Source organism: Hyperolius riggenbachi, chromosome 10 (assembly GCF_040937935.1).
Source record: "Hyperolius riggenbachi isolate aHypRig1 chromosome 10, aHypRig1.pri, whole genome shotgun sequence".
Lineage (NCBI taxonomy): Eukaryota > Metazoa > Chordata > Amphibia > Anura > Hyperoliidae > Hyperolius > Hyperolius riggenbachi.
The window spans coordinates 17605907-17618996 of NC_090655.1; positions in this window are offsets into that span (position 1 = coordinate 17605907).

Below are 13090 nucleotides of genomic sequence, written 5' to 3' on the forward strand. Positions count from 1 at the left end.
GCGATGCGACGGAAGTGATGTTTTTGCCGCAACCCCAACGCTAGGACAAATCTACGTTACTGTGCAATTCTGCGGCAGATCAGAAATCATGCAAGTCTATGGAGACACATTTGTATAAGGACCCACTGCAAGTTTTGTGCATCGTAGCTTGCGCAGAAGCATAGTTTAGCAATACGCTTCCGCCCACGTGATCGCTTTGGCCACAGGAAGTGAGCGTCACTTTCTGCTTGGTCGGCAGCCAGAAGGGATTACCGTGTACTAATGCAGTAATCCCAGAAGGCCTGGTTTTGGCGGTGCGGCCCCTAGGCCACACCGCACTGCTGCCCCCAATCCCCGGTGTGAAGGCCTGGTTTTGGCGGTGCGGCCCCTAGGCCACATCGCACTGCTGCCCCCAATCCCCGGTGTGAAGGCCTGGTTTTGGCGGTGCGGCCCCTAGGCCACATCGCACTGCTGCCCCCAATCCCCGGTGTGAAGGCCTGGTTTTGGCAGTGCGGCCCCTAGGCCACATCGCACTGCTGCCCCCAATCCCCGGTGTGAAGGCCTGGTTTTGGCGGTGCGGCCCCTAGGCCACATCGCACTGCTGCCCCCAATCCCCGGTGTGAAACTGGCGCAAACCTGGAACTTTGACATTCTGAGGTGTCGCCTAAATTTTTACGTTTCAATTTTCAGTTGTCTGAAAACGTGCCAACATCAGAGGGCTCTTGCACACTACATGCGATTGCGATTTTGATGTGATTTTACTTGCAATTTTGAATCGGTACTGCATGCTGCGTTTTTTTCTGCATTTTTCTTCTTGTTTTGTTAGCATCCAGGGAAAATTGGAATCGCAAATCGTATTTGCAGTGTGTAGGGGGCCAGAGACTATTTTTAGTTTTTGTTTTAGCTTTAGGGGGCAGAACTTGCTATGGATAAGCCCATCCATTAGCTTTTAATATTAAAAGTACTTAGCAATGGAGTAGCAGCAATTTTTTTTCTCCCACCACATCCCACTTGCAAAGAAGCTTCCATCTGAACCAATGGGAATCCACAATGGTAAATGTAAATAAGGCCTGGCTGTATGGCTGAGTTTAAATTTCCTGAAAGTGATCTGATGGGATGCTTTGTGTCTACAGATGCAGAACAGAAAAAAAAAAAACCAAACATTTGAAAACAGATAATGCAGTATATATGATACAGGAGTAATTAGAAGAAAAAGAAAAAAACACTCTATGAAGCCATGAACGTTTTTACTCTCAGGAGAAGTTTACTCATAATGGCCCTTATTCAGTTCCCTTTTTCTCCTGGGAGATCATTTTTCATTATCGGTTTAATATAACGTTCCAGCACTCTGCACTGGAAAAAGTACCAAAAAGTAGGTTAAAAAAAAAGTACTGTCAAAATTATTTTCAGTATTTTCTTGCTTGCTGGTGGCTTAACCATTTTTCCTTCTGCAGGACGAGTATTTACATCCCTGAGAACTTCACTTTAGCTTCAAGGGGCATAGATACTCCTTCCTCTGCGTTGATGAGCGGAGCACAGGCACACGAGGCGCCGCATGGTAGTACATTGGATTGGTGAATGGGGATATGTGTTCCCAAAGCCAATCAAAGTGTCTCATAAATGATGGATCACCTGTTCTAGTCTGGAACAGGGATTGTTTAATGTAAACAAAATACACTTTAACTTCCTGCTATTCAGAATGCTGTAATTCAGCATTCTAAGTAGATAGCAATAGTGTAGGGACATCTATTTTCAAAAAAAAATTGCAGAATTTTTTTTTAAATACATTACCTATATCTATGAACTGCCCACTCCCCCACCCCCAAAGCTAGACTGAAGTGGAATTTAGAACAAAAAACAAATACCTAAGTAGAGGGAAGACTATGTGTCCTATAGAGCCTTCCTGTTCTCCTCATGGTCCCCTCGTTCCCCTGCAGGCTCCCCCATTTGAATCTCCCACTGTGGGAAGCTTCAGCAGCCTTTGGAGCACTCAGTCTCCTGTAGACTGGGGCTCTGTACTGCGCATGAGCAAGTGCCCAAGAGAGGACACTCGTGCATGTGTAGTAAGGAGCAGCCAGTCTTCGGGAGCCCAAGTACTTCCAATTCCAAAGATTGGTGAAACTCAGCGAAAGTGGAAGAGAGCAATTAATGACTGCTAAAGGGGGAGCCTGCGGGGAAACGTGGACACCATTAGGGGCCCGGGAATGCTCTATAGGACCCAGAGCCTTCACTCTCCTTAGGTAAGTATCGGTTTTAATTTTTATTTTTGCTTCAGACTCCCTTTAAAGAGGAGCTGTCAGCCATACTATCTCAGAAAAAAACACATATATAAGTAAATAAATACTTGCTCTACTTACATAACATATGTATTGCACTGTTCACCTTTTCATTTCAGCGTTTTTTCTATAGTAAAAAAAGAGAAAATCCTTCTTCCAAAATCCTTCTTAGGATTCTCCATTTTAACTGTGTATATCTTGAAGCCAATCCTGATGTCATTTCCTCCCTTACTCTCCCCTACCTGATTGTGTATATGCATTGCCCACCCTCCTCCCGGTCTGAAGACACTCCCACTCAGCTCTGCAAAAGAAAGTGCATTGTCTCAGCATGAGAAATATTGGCCAATCAGAGAGGAACAGAGGTGTAGGAGGGGAAAAAAGGAGGGAAAGGGGCTTCAGCCAATCAGGCTGCATAAGTTAAGTCAGAGCAAATTAAAGAAGCAAAAAAAGACAACCCAGCATGCCCTGCAACTTCCTTTGTGTGGCAAAATACCAAATAAGAGTCAGGGAAACTGGGGAATGATCATTTATCAACAAGAAACGATATAGTGATTTTAACCTTTGGATTGCCTGGTTGGCATCCTTATTACTTGTTTACCAGATAAAAATAAAGAATGTATTTTTGATTTTATGAATTGCAGTACAAGGGACTCTCAAAAGTCTTCTCCAGCACCACAACTTGAAGGCACCAATTCATCAGCACTTGGTGTTCCTTACCGGTCCATCATGCCTCCACACTTTTTCAAAAACTTGTCAAATAAAGAGAAACATGTTTTCCGACTCTCTAATTATAATCAATTAGAAGCTTCCTCAAAATGCACAGCCCTTAAACCCGGATTCCCAGTTTATCTGTTAATTGATTTATATTTGCAGCGAGTTCTCAGACGTCAAGCGCCTGCATGGGAAAAGTTGGCTGTTTCTCACCGCCGGTGTTACATTTGACAACAACAAATGTTTAACTATTTACAAAACTGGATTCCGTCGGGATGAAAGGCTTTAAATAATAGAGTTTGCTGGCTAATCAGAACGAGATGCTCCTACACTTGAAATGTACAATATTAGCACCTACATGAAGCACCCAGTCTCAAACTGCCTGGGGCACACAAGCCAATGACTTTCCTCTAAAGCTCCCGCGTCTACATGACAGCTCAGTTTGTTACCAGTTTGTCACCGAATCATAGACACAATGTACAGCGCGGGCTATAAAAAGACTCGTTCCTGGTCATACGGTATGTGCGCCCATCCATAGACTAAGTCATCATTAAATATTAAATCTGCTGCAAAGGAACTTAAAATAATTTCTTGCTTCTACGTGATTTCAGCCAGAGAACCAGAAGACGGAGGTGTTTTGTATAAAAATAGAAAACTGCTAAAAAGGAAATAAAAAAAAGCCAAAACAAACAAAGTCGAGGATTTAAAAAGGAAAAAGATGAAATAAAATAAAAATATCTTAAAGTGGAAATATACCCATTCATATAACCGTATGTTAAAAGAAACATCCTCTGGTAAAGCATGAATAATGTAATAGATGTCTGACATTCTCTCTCTTCTCCTTGAATGGTTTGTATTCCAGTGCTGATTACATGACTATTGCCTAGGCACCAGGACAGGAAGAGAAGAGATCATTTTATTTATTTGTTTTTGTATCTGGGAGGGTCCTCAGACCTTTCTTGTACATCAGATTTTCTTGTCCTTCCTACTCACTTATTGTTTGTTTATTAAATAAGCCATGAATAGTGAGGTCCAATTCTGTTTTTCAGTACAGGAAGAGTAAAATTCTAGAGTTTTATCCATGCAAAGGAGCTTCTCTGAGCTTGTCTACAGCTTAAAGCCAGTCCCATTTTTTAAGAAACAAATAAAAGCTTAAACAGCCAAGAAACAGTGAGAGACAGCTTGAGATAAGGTTTTACTGCAGGAAAGTTAAAAGAGTCATTAGTTCTGCTTATTTTAAAGCTTAACCACTTGCCGACCGCACACTTATACCGTGCGTCGGCAAAGTGGCAGCTGCAGGACCAGCGACGCAGTAAAGCGTCGCCAGCTGCAGGCTGATTAATCAGGAAGCAGCCGCTCGCGCGAGCGGCTGCTTCCTGTCAAATCACGGCGGGGGGCTCCGTGAATAGCCTGCGGGCCGCCGATGGCGGCTCGCAGGCTAAATGTAAACACAAGCAGAAATAATCCGCTTTGTTTACATTGTACGGCGCTGCTGCGCAGCAGCGCCGTAAGGCAGATCGGCGATCCCCGGCCAATCAGCGGCCAGGGATCGCCGCCATGTGACAGGGGACGTCCTGTCACAGGCTGCACAGGACGGATAGCGTCCTGTGCAGCCCCGATCACCGGGGGGACAGGTAGGAGAGGGAGGGGGTGAATGTCGCCGCGGAGGGGGGCTTTGAGGTGCCCCCCCCCCCCGCCAGCCACACGCAGGCAGGAGAGATCGGACCCCCCCAGCACATCATCCCCCTAGTGGGGAAAAAAGGGGGGTGATCTGATCTCTCTGCCTGCACCCTGATCTGTGCTGGGGGCTGTAGAGCCCACCCAGCACAGATCACATAATTCAATGCTGGTCCTTAAGGGGGGGTAAAGGGTGGGTCCTCAAGTGGTTAAAAGACAGAGTGTGGATTCTAAACTGCAACTGTGACAGTCTGATGCAAAGTTATAAATAAAGCTATATAACTAAAAATAAAAATATGAGACGCTTTACTAGAGAGTGGTTCGCATTCGCTGTGAACCGCGAACTATATGCGAGTTCGACCCACCCCCTATACTACTTCAATAGGCTGAACTTTGACCCTCTACATCACAGTCAGCAGACACATGGTAGCCAATCAGGCTGCACTCCCTCCTGGAGCCCCCCCCCCCCCCCTGTATAAAAGCAGCAGCGTCTGCCATTTGCTCACTCTGTGTGCTGCGTAGGTAGTGAGAGAAGGGAGAGAGGTTGCTGCACAGATTAGGTAAAGCTTAGTTAGGCTCTTGTTAGGCTTGTTAGCTTGCTCCTTGCTGATACTTATTGCTAAAAAGCACCCCACAACAGCTCTTTTGAGAGCTAATGTTGTTCTTGAGATGTGTTTTTTGTGTGCGTGTGGCCTATTGACCCTTGCATATACAGCCCTGCCAGTTGCAGCTGGCCCTTGCTAATTCCTACTGTGCCACTGCCAGGCCCAGCACATTCAGTGCCTACCTTTTCACTGCACGTGTGTGACAGCCGCACATTTTTTAATACCAGTCACTGCATACCTGTTCACGGTACCTGTGTGTGTGACAGCTGCACATTTGTAATACCAGTCACTGCATACCTGTTCACGGTACCTGTGTGTGTGACAGCTGCCCATTGTATTGATACCAGTCACTGCATACCTGTTCAGTGCACCTGTATGACAGCACGCAGTGTTTTATTATATACCAGTCACTGCATACCTGTTCACGGTACCTGTGTGTGTGACAGCTGCACATTTGTAATACCAGTCACTGCATACCTGTTCACGGTACCTGTGTGTGTGACAGCTGCACATTGTATTGATACCAGTCACTGCATACCTGTTCACTGCACCTGCATGACAGCACGCATTGTTATATTATATACCAGTCACTGCATACCTGTTCACGGTACCTGTGTGTGTGACAGCTGCACATTTGTAATACCAGTCACTGCATACCTGTTCAGTGCACCTGCATGACAGCACGCAGTGTTATATACCAGTCACTGCATAACTGTTCGCTGCACGAGTGTGTGTGACAGCTGTGAATTGTATTGATACCAGTCACTGCATACCTGTTCACTGCACCGGTGTGGCTGCACATTGTTATACCAGCAGTCACTGAATACCTATCACTGCATCTGTCACTGCACATTGTATTATATCTGGGAGTCAGTGCATACCTTTCACTTGAATGGATGGCAGACTTGCCCTCCATAACAGATTCTCATTAAAGGCAAGTGATGTCATCTCTGGTACATAGCGTTGGGTCAAGGGTCCATCTGACCACAGATACCTAATCTGCAAAGCACGGTCAGGGCAGGTACATTACTTATACAGCACATTGGATCCTTCCTTGGATGTGTGGTGGTAGCCGTTTCTCAGGCTCCCACTCCGGACTGGAATCAAACACGGATTCCCCGGCCATTACCCGTGGTCACCATGGTGCAGAAAGTACCAAAGAGAGTTGACCACACAGTTAAATTAACCTCCCTGGAGGTTTTTAATAGACAGTGCAGCCATTTTTTTTTACTTTTTTCTTTTAAATCAAGTAGCGAGCCTAGGGCTCGCTACATGATAGCCACTGTGCAGCGGCATTCCCCTACCCTCTTCGATCGCCTCCGGCAATCGGCGATCAGGAAATCCCGTTCAATGAACGGGATTTCCTGGAGGGCTTCCCCCGTTGCCATCAACCCCTCAGCGCTGCCTGGTGCTGATAGGCCAGGCTGCGCAAGGGGTCTAGGGAGGGGGGGCTCTGCGGCGCGGCGGATAGGCTCGGGGCGGCGGTGATCGGTGTGCTCACGCAGCTAGTAAAGTGCTAGCTGCGTGCAGCAAAAAAAATTGTGCAAATCGGCCCAGCAGGGCCTGAGAAAACCTCCTGCGCGGGTTAATGGCAGACTTGCCCTCCATAACAGATTCCTGTTAAAAGATTTCAAGTGTACTCATCAATATACAGGGCCTCGAAAGAGTCCTGTATTGTTATTTTTGTCACTACCTCACCGAGTCGGGACTTGCGTGCCGTGCCTGTCGCCTTCCTTGGATGTGTGGTGGTAGCCGTTTCTCAGGCTCCCACTCGGGACCGGACTCGAACCCTGATTCCCCGGCCGTACCCTTTCTTTAACAATGGTAGAGAAAGAGCCATCAACAGCGATGAACCCCTAGACTACTGGGTGCGCAGGTTTGACCTGTGGCCAGAGCTGTCCCAATTTGCCATCCAACTTCTGTCTTGCCCTGCCGCAAGTGTCCTGTCAGAAAGGACCTTCAGCACAGCTGGAGGCAGTGTCAGTGAGAAGAGAAGTCGCCTAGGTCAAAAAAAGTGTTCATTACCTCACCTTTATTAAAATGAATGAGGCATGGATCCCGAAGGGCTACTGCCTGCCCGAAGACTAAGTCAGTCCCCACACACACAGCATCTCTGCCTGCACGCCGTGTGACTGCCTGCCCGAAGACTAAGTCGGTCCCCACACAGCATCTCTGCATGCAGGCCGCTTGACTGCCTTCTCCGCCACCACCAACAGGGTCCAGGACTCCAGGTGGATTCCTGAATTTTTCACAAAACCAATAACATTTTTTTCTGGTGTGTGTACATGCCTGCCTAATTTTTCTGGATGCACTGCAGCTGCAACAACAAAACAAAAAGGCATGTACATGTGTCAATTCCCCTTCATGATCATTACCTTGCCGCGGTGAAGGGGCTTGCGCATCACAATTAAGCAATGACCGCCAGCTATATGAGCGTCTCGGGGGGGGGGGGGGGGATTGTTCACTCCCAAGATAATAAGGTCGTTGCTTCATTGTGGTCAGACCAAATTCGATCAGCTGGACAGTCACTGTTCTGTCATTGAGCTACCTCAGCTCGGCGACCATATGGGCTTGAAAACCGCTATCGCCTGCACTTTCACCATGGTGCACACCAGTCCAGCATGGCTGTCACTACACAAATAGCTGTTTGCGGTGCGTTACACAGTGAGTTTGGTGTGTCAGTGTGAAGCAGTACACTAATAACACTGCCTGATTGATGTATACACATGCAAGATGATTTAAGGCACTTTAGGCCTCCAATTTAGCATTCAATGTGATTTCTGCGCTTAAAACGCTGCTCTGCGCCAAATTCTAATTTTTCCTCTGGACTTTGGGCATGTATCCCACTTCGCCATGCCCCCCTCCAAGTGTTAGACCCCTTGAAACATCTTTTCCATCACTTTTGTGGCCAACATAAATGTTTGTAGTTTTCAAAGTTCGCCTCCCCATTAAAGTCTATTGCGGTTCACAAAGTTTGCGCAAACCCGATCGGAGGTTTGAGCCATCTCTACTCTTTACTTTGCTACTAATGTTCTATTTAATACCCATGCTAAAAATACAATTCATTATCTCGTAAGTAAATTTTCACTTTAGGTTCACTTTAACTACTTCAGCCTACAGGGTTGAGATTTTTTTTAAATCTGAGCAACTTTCACCTCCCATTCATTTGCCAATAACTTTAGCACTAATTATCACAATGAATTGATCTATAGCTTGTTTTTTCCGCCACCAATTAGGCTTTCTTTGGGTGGTACATTTTGCTGAGAATTAATTTATTCTAAATCCATTTTAACAGGAATATTAAGAAATAAATGGAAAAAAATCATTCATTCTCAGCTTTTGGCAATTATAGTTTGAAATTAATACATGCTACCATAATTAAAACCTATGTACTTTATTTACCAATTTGTCCCACTTATTACACCATTTAAATTATGTCCCTATCACAATGTATGGCGCCGATATTCAATTTGGAAGTAAAGGTGCATTTTTTTCAATTTGCGTCCATCACTATTTAGAAGCCCATAATTTAATAAATCATATTGATATACTCCTTTGACATGAATATTTAAAAAGCTCAGACCCTTAGGTAACTATTTATGTTTTTTTTTATTATTATTGTAATGTTTTATTTTATTTTTTATTAAAACGTGTATGTGGGTATTTTTTGGTGTGGGAGGTAAATAGGGGATTTTAAATGTTTAAAAATGTATTTATTCTATACAAAGTGTTTTTTGGTGTAGTTTGCTATTTGGCCACAGTCAAAAAGTCCTGGGAGCAATCGATCTCGCTCCCAGGAAGAAGTATGAAGACGGGGAACTTTTTGATCTCAGAAAAGCCGCAGCGTCTGAAGAGATGCTGTCGGCTTTTCTCCGGGGGGTCCGATCAGTGAAAGGGATTTATAATCCCTTTCATTGATCGCTGGGCTAACGGCCGCGGGAGCACGCGCGACCCGCGGGAATGCGCGCAGCCTAACTGGACGAAAATATTTGTCCAGTTAGGGTGAAGTGGTTAAAGTGAACCTGAAAAGGACATAAAGCGGTATAAAACCCTGACATAATATTCCATATGGTTATCATATTTGCTTTTGTGCATAAGTATTATTATTCATTTCGAAATTACAAGTTCCCAAAGTACACTTTTATTGCTCTGAGAGCTGACTCTGCATTTTATTCATAACAGGTTTATTCATCTTTTAATGTAAGCAGAAATACTTTCTGAGTGTCTGTCTGTGTTCAGGAGAGTCTGCACAGTCAGAGAATGTGTCACATTCCTCACTTGATACAAGATAAGTAAACACAAGATAACATTATCTCCAGTTTGGATGAGTCCAGCCAGCTTTCCCGGCAGTGAAGTCCTGTGTTTAACCCTTTGAACGCTGTTCTAGTAAAGAAAAAAATGGTAGTAGTATATAATATGCTGTAAATAATCAATCATTCCAATCATTCCACTTTAAAGGGACTCCGAGCTCTGAATAAAAACAAAATTGGTACTCACCTGGGGCTTTCTGCAGCCCACCGTAGGTCGGGAGATCCCACGGCATCCATCTGGCTCTTCTCCCAGGGCCTGGCCAGAAATGGCTGCCCGGCGGCTCCCGGCGACACTGGGCCCGAGTGTCGGGCTCCTTCTTCCTCAAGCGTCACGTCTGTTGTCACCATGCCGGCCGCCTCGCGTCATCACGGTGCGACAGTACTGCGCATGCGCGGTTTAATCGCGCATGCGCAGTACTGTCACGCCACTCGCCGTGATAAGAACATACAGCCACTGAGCTTGTCAGCGTGCCACCAATCCATTTTTTCTGATTTGGCTATTGAAACGGAAACATGTGGAGGAGACATAACAAAAGTTGTTTAGGTGATACCTTTAATGACTAACTGTACAAGATTTCTTTGAAAGCTTTTGAAAACTTTAAGTTTCTTCTTCAGGCATGATACAGAAGTTCTGATCCAGTTCTGAAACATGCCTGAAGTAAAAACTTAAAATTTCGAAAGCTTGCAAAGAAATCTTGTACAGTTAGTCATTAAAAGGTATCACCTAAACAACTTTTGTTGTTATGTCTTCGGATTCTCTTCATGACTAATACCGGACCACACAGAACATTTCAATGTTTGCTTTAGGTCAGAAATATTACTGACCTCTGCTGCAACCAGTCAGTCACATTATTTTCCAAACCGATTTGGTTATAAGTCGCGGCACCATTTTGTTTTGCAATTACCTGAGCAAAGTTTGTTGATAAATGCCCCCCGCAGAGTCATTACACAGTGGCTTCTCCATGTAAAAAGAGGCAAATGTGTTTCTTTTATGAGAAATCCAGGAGTCAGTGAAGTGCGCACCACAATTAAAGTAGTATTTGAAAAACTTTGGTAATTAATAAATCAGAGGGCCCGCTGAGCGCGGTATCAAGTGGAGTGGACGTAAAGCTGGGCTTGGCAGTGCGCCCAGGAATACGCACCGTAATCAGTGTGAGCCACACCGAAAGCCTGAATTAGTCATTTTGCGGACTCTGCCGCTAAATAATTACAGATGTGCCAGATGTTCCAGAGGCATTCTGCATAATTGAACGGTAGGCACAAAGAAAAGGTGGCTTTGATAGGGGTTGTTAAACGCTACAAAATTATTTGGCTTGAAGAAATTAGAAGAGTTCTGTCCTGCTGCAAAGTACAAGGAGAAAGAGAATTAATAGATAAATGTAACAATTTGTTCCAGCCAGATCGAGGGCTTTGAAGAGCTGGAACGGATCCATACAGCAAATAGAAAGAGGGATCTCAAAGGGAATCTGTAAGCTTCTCCTAAAAGTTGTTTAGATAGCAATGCGACTGTGATCAGCTTGACTGAAATCAACAGGCAGCATAATCATCAAATGTTTGCATTGTGAAAGAAAGGTGGCTAAGTAATCACTATTCTTGCCTTAAAGGGGGAGGGAAGTGGAGGCATGTGGTGGCAGCCATATTTGATTACCTTTAAAGAATAGCAGTTGCCCAACAGTCCTTTAGATCTCTATGGCTTCAGTAGCGTTTGAATTGCACACCTCAAACGAGCATGTGACTAATATGGTCAGACTTGGTTTAAAGACACCTGCTCTGCATGCTTGTTCAGGGTCTACTGCTAACACCCCTCACCACCACCCCGCTATAGCCCCCCAAAATTAGCAACAATATTTGCTGCTATCTCGGAGGGTAATGGAAGGAGAGGGGTTCCCCACTAGGGGCATTCCTGCAGGCTTTCCAGAGCTGTCATAGGGCAGCTCTCTTTCCCTGGCCGCACCCCCTGCCGCTCCCCTGCCTCCCTGTACGCTGGAAGAGAGAGATCTCTCTCCTGCCAGCGTTGTGACCCAGAGGTCACAAAAAGTGAGAGTGGGCCCTAACAGACCTCAGGAGCGGCAGAGAGTGGCGTGGATGGCGGCTACCTGTTCCGCCCAGCCCCCCGGATCAGGAATCCCAGGTTTTTTTTTTATTTTTCTATTACATGAGCCCACCTTGGGCTTTCTTTAAAGTAACCTAAACTAAATGTTCCACCACTTGACGTCACCCCATAAGGTTTGCCATCTTACCTGTTGCACAGAATGCATTTTCTCTGTGTGGTATTGGGGGCCAGTGATAGAACAACTCATGGACTGTTCAGAAAAACCTCTATAGGGCCCCAATCCCATGTGTTCAATCTGCTTATGCCTCAGTATAGCTATGCCCCCCCCCCCCTTCCCAACAGTGCCTTCCCCATGTCAAATCCCTTCACACGTGCATTCACGCACACGCAAGCACTTGCACATATACATATCATGCCCTGCCAGCAGTGCCATTTACCCCCTGACCCTCACTGCAGCACAAGGAAGCATTGGCACTAGTTTCATTTACCTCTTATGGTACAGGGTAGTCCCTTCCTCCCGTCTGCCCTGCCCTCCCCCTTCTTGCTTGTACAGTCTTGCCCTGATGCCACAAGGGGTAAAGAGGCAGCCAAGATATAATAAAACTATGTTAAAATCAATTAAAAATGAAATAACGATTCAGCTTACCTCAATGAAGACGCATTCATACGTTTAATTAATCTTAATATGCACTGGCAACGCATTTCATGGGTCTGTATCCCCATCTTCCTCAGGCCAAATAATGTGCCAGAAGGTGCCATGAGCCACGATTAAAGCACCTCTGTGACTCCTCTAAGACCTTTTGTTTGTTTTGCAGCAAGAGTGTGACCACACCCAGCTTGTCTGGAGCTGGGTTTATACATCTCCACCTGACTTCAGTGGTTGGTTGCCCTTCTGCAACTTCCCTTTGTGAGTACAAAATCTGTTGTGTATTTCCAATACTTAATTTGTGACATACTGCACCATCAGTGTTCTCGTTGTCTGTTTTTCGTTTTAGGGTGTTTTTTTTACCACCCTCCACAACTGCTCTGAAGCTGGCCAAGCCAGAGGCATAAATATAGGGGGAACCAGTCCCTGCAACAGTGGGCGGACCCAGAATTGAAGGCGGTCCCAACTACTTACCTGCCTATCGCTGATTCAGATGGCTATCCTCTAGATTAGGTGGTGTTTTGGTTACACTTGTTATTGTTAGGGAGGCCATGAGGATCATCATCCATGTTGGCAAATAGGCCCTCAGGGTGACCAAGGGGAGACAGGGAAAAAGTGTGAGTGCTAGGGAGAGGGGACATCAAAGTATTGCTGGGGAGGTAGGGCATCACTTGTAGTTATGCCCCTGGGTGCAGCACTACATTGGCATTATAGAAACACTGGTAGTACCAGCATGAGGCTGTTTTGATGCCAGAAGATGGGGAGCAAATCAGAAATGACAGATAAAGGCCACCATTGCGTGTGTGGTGACACTGAAAGATTCATATAAAACC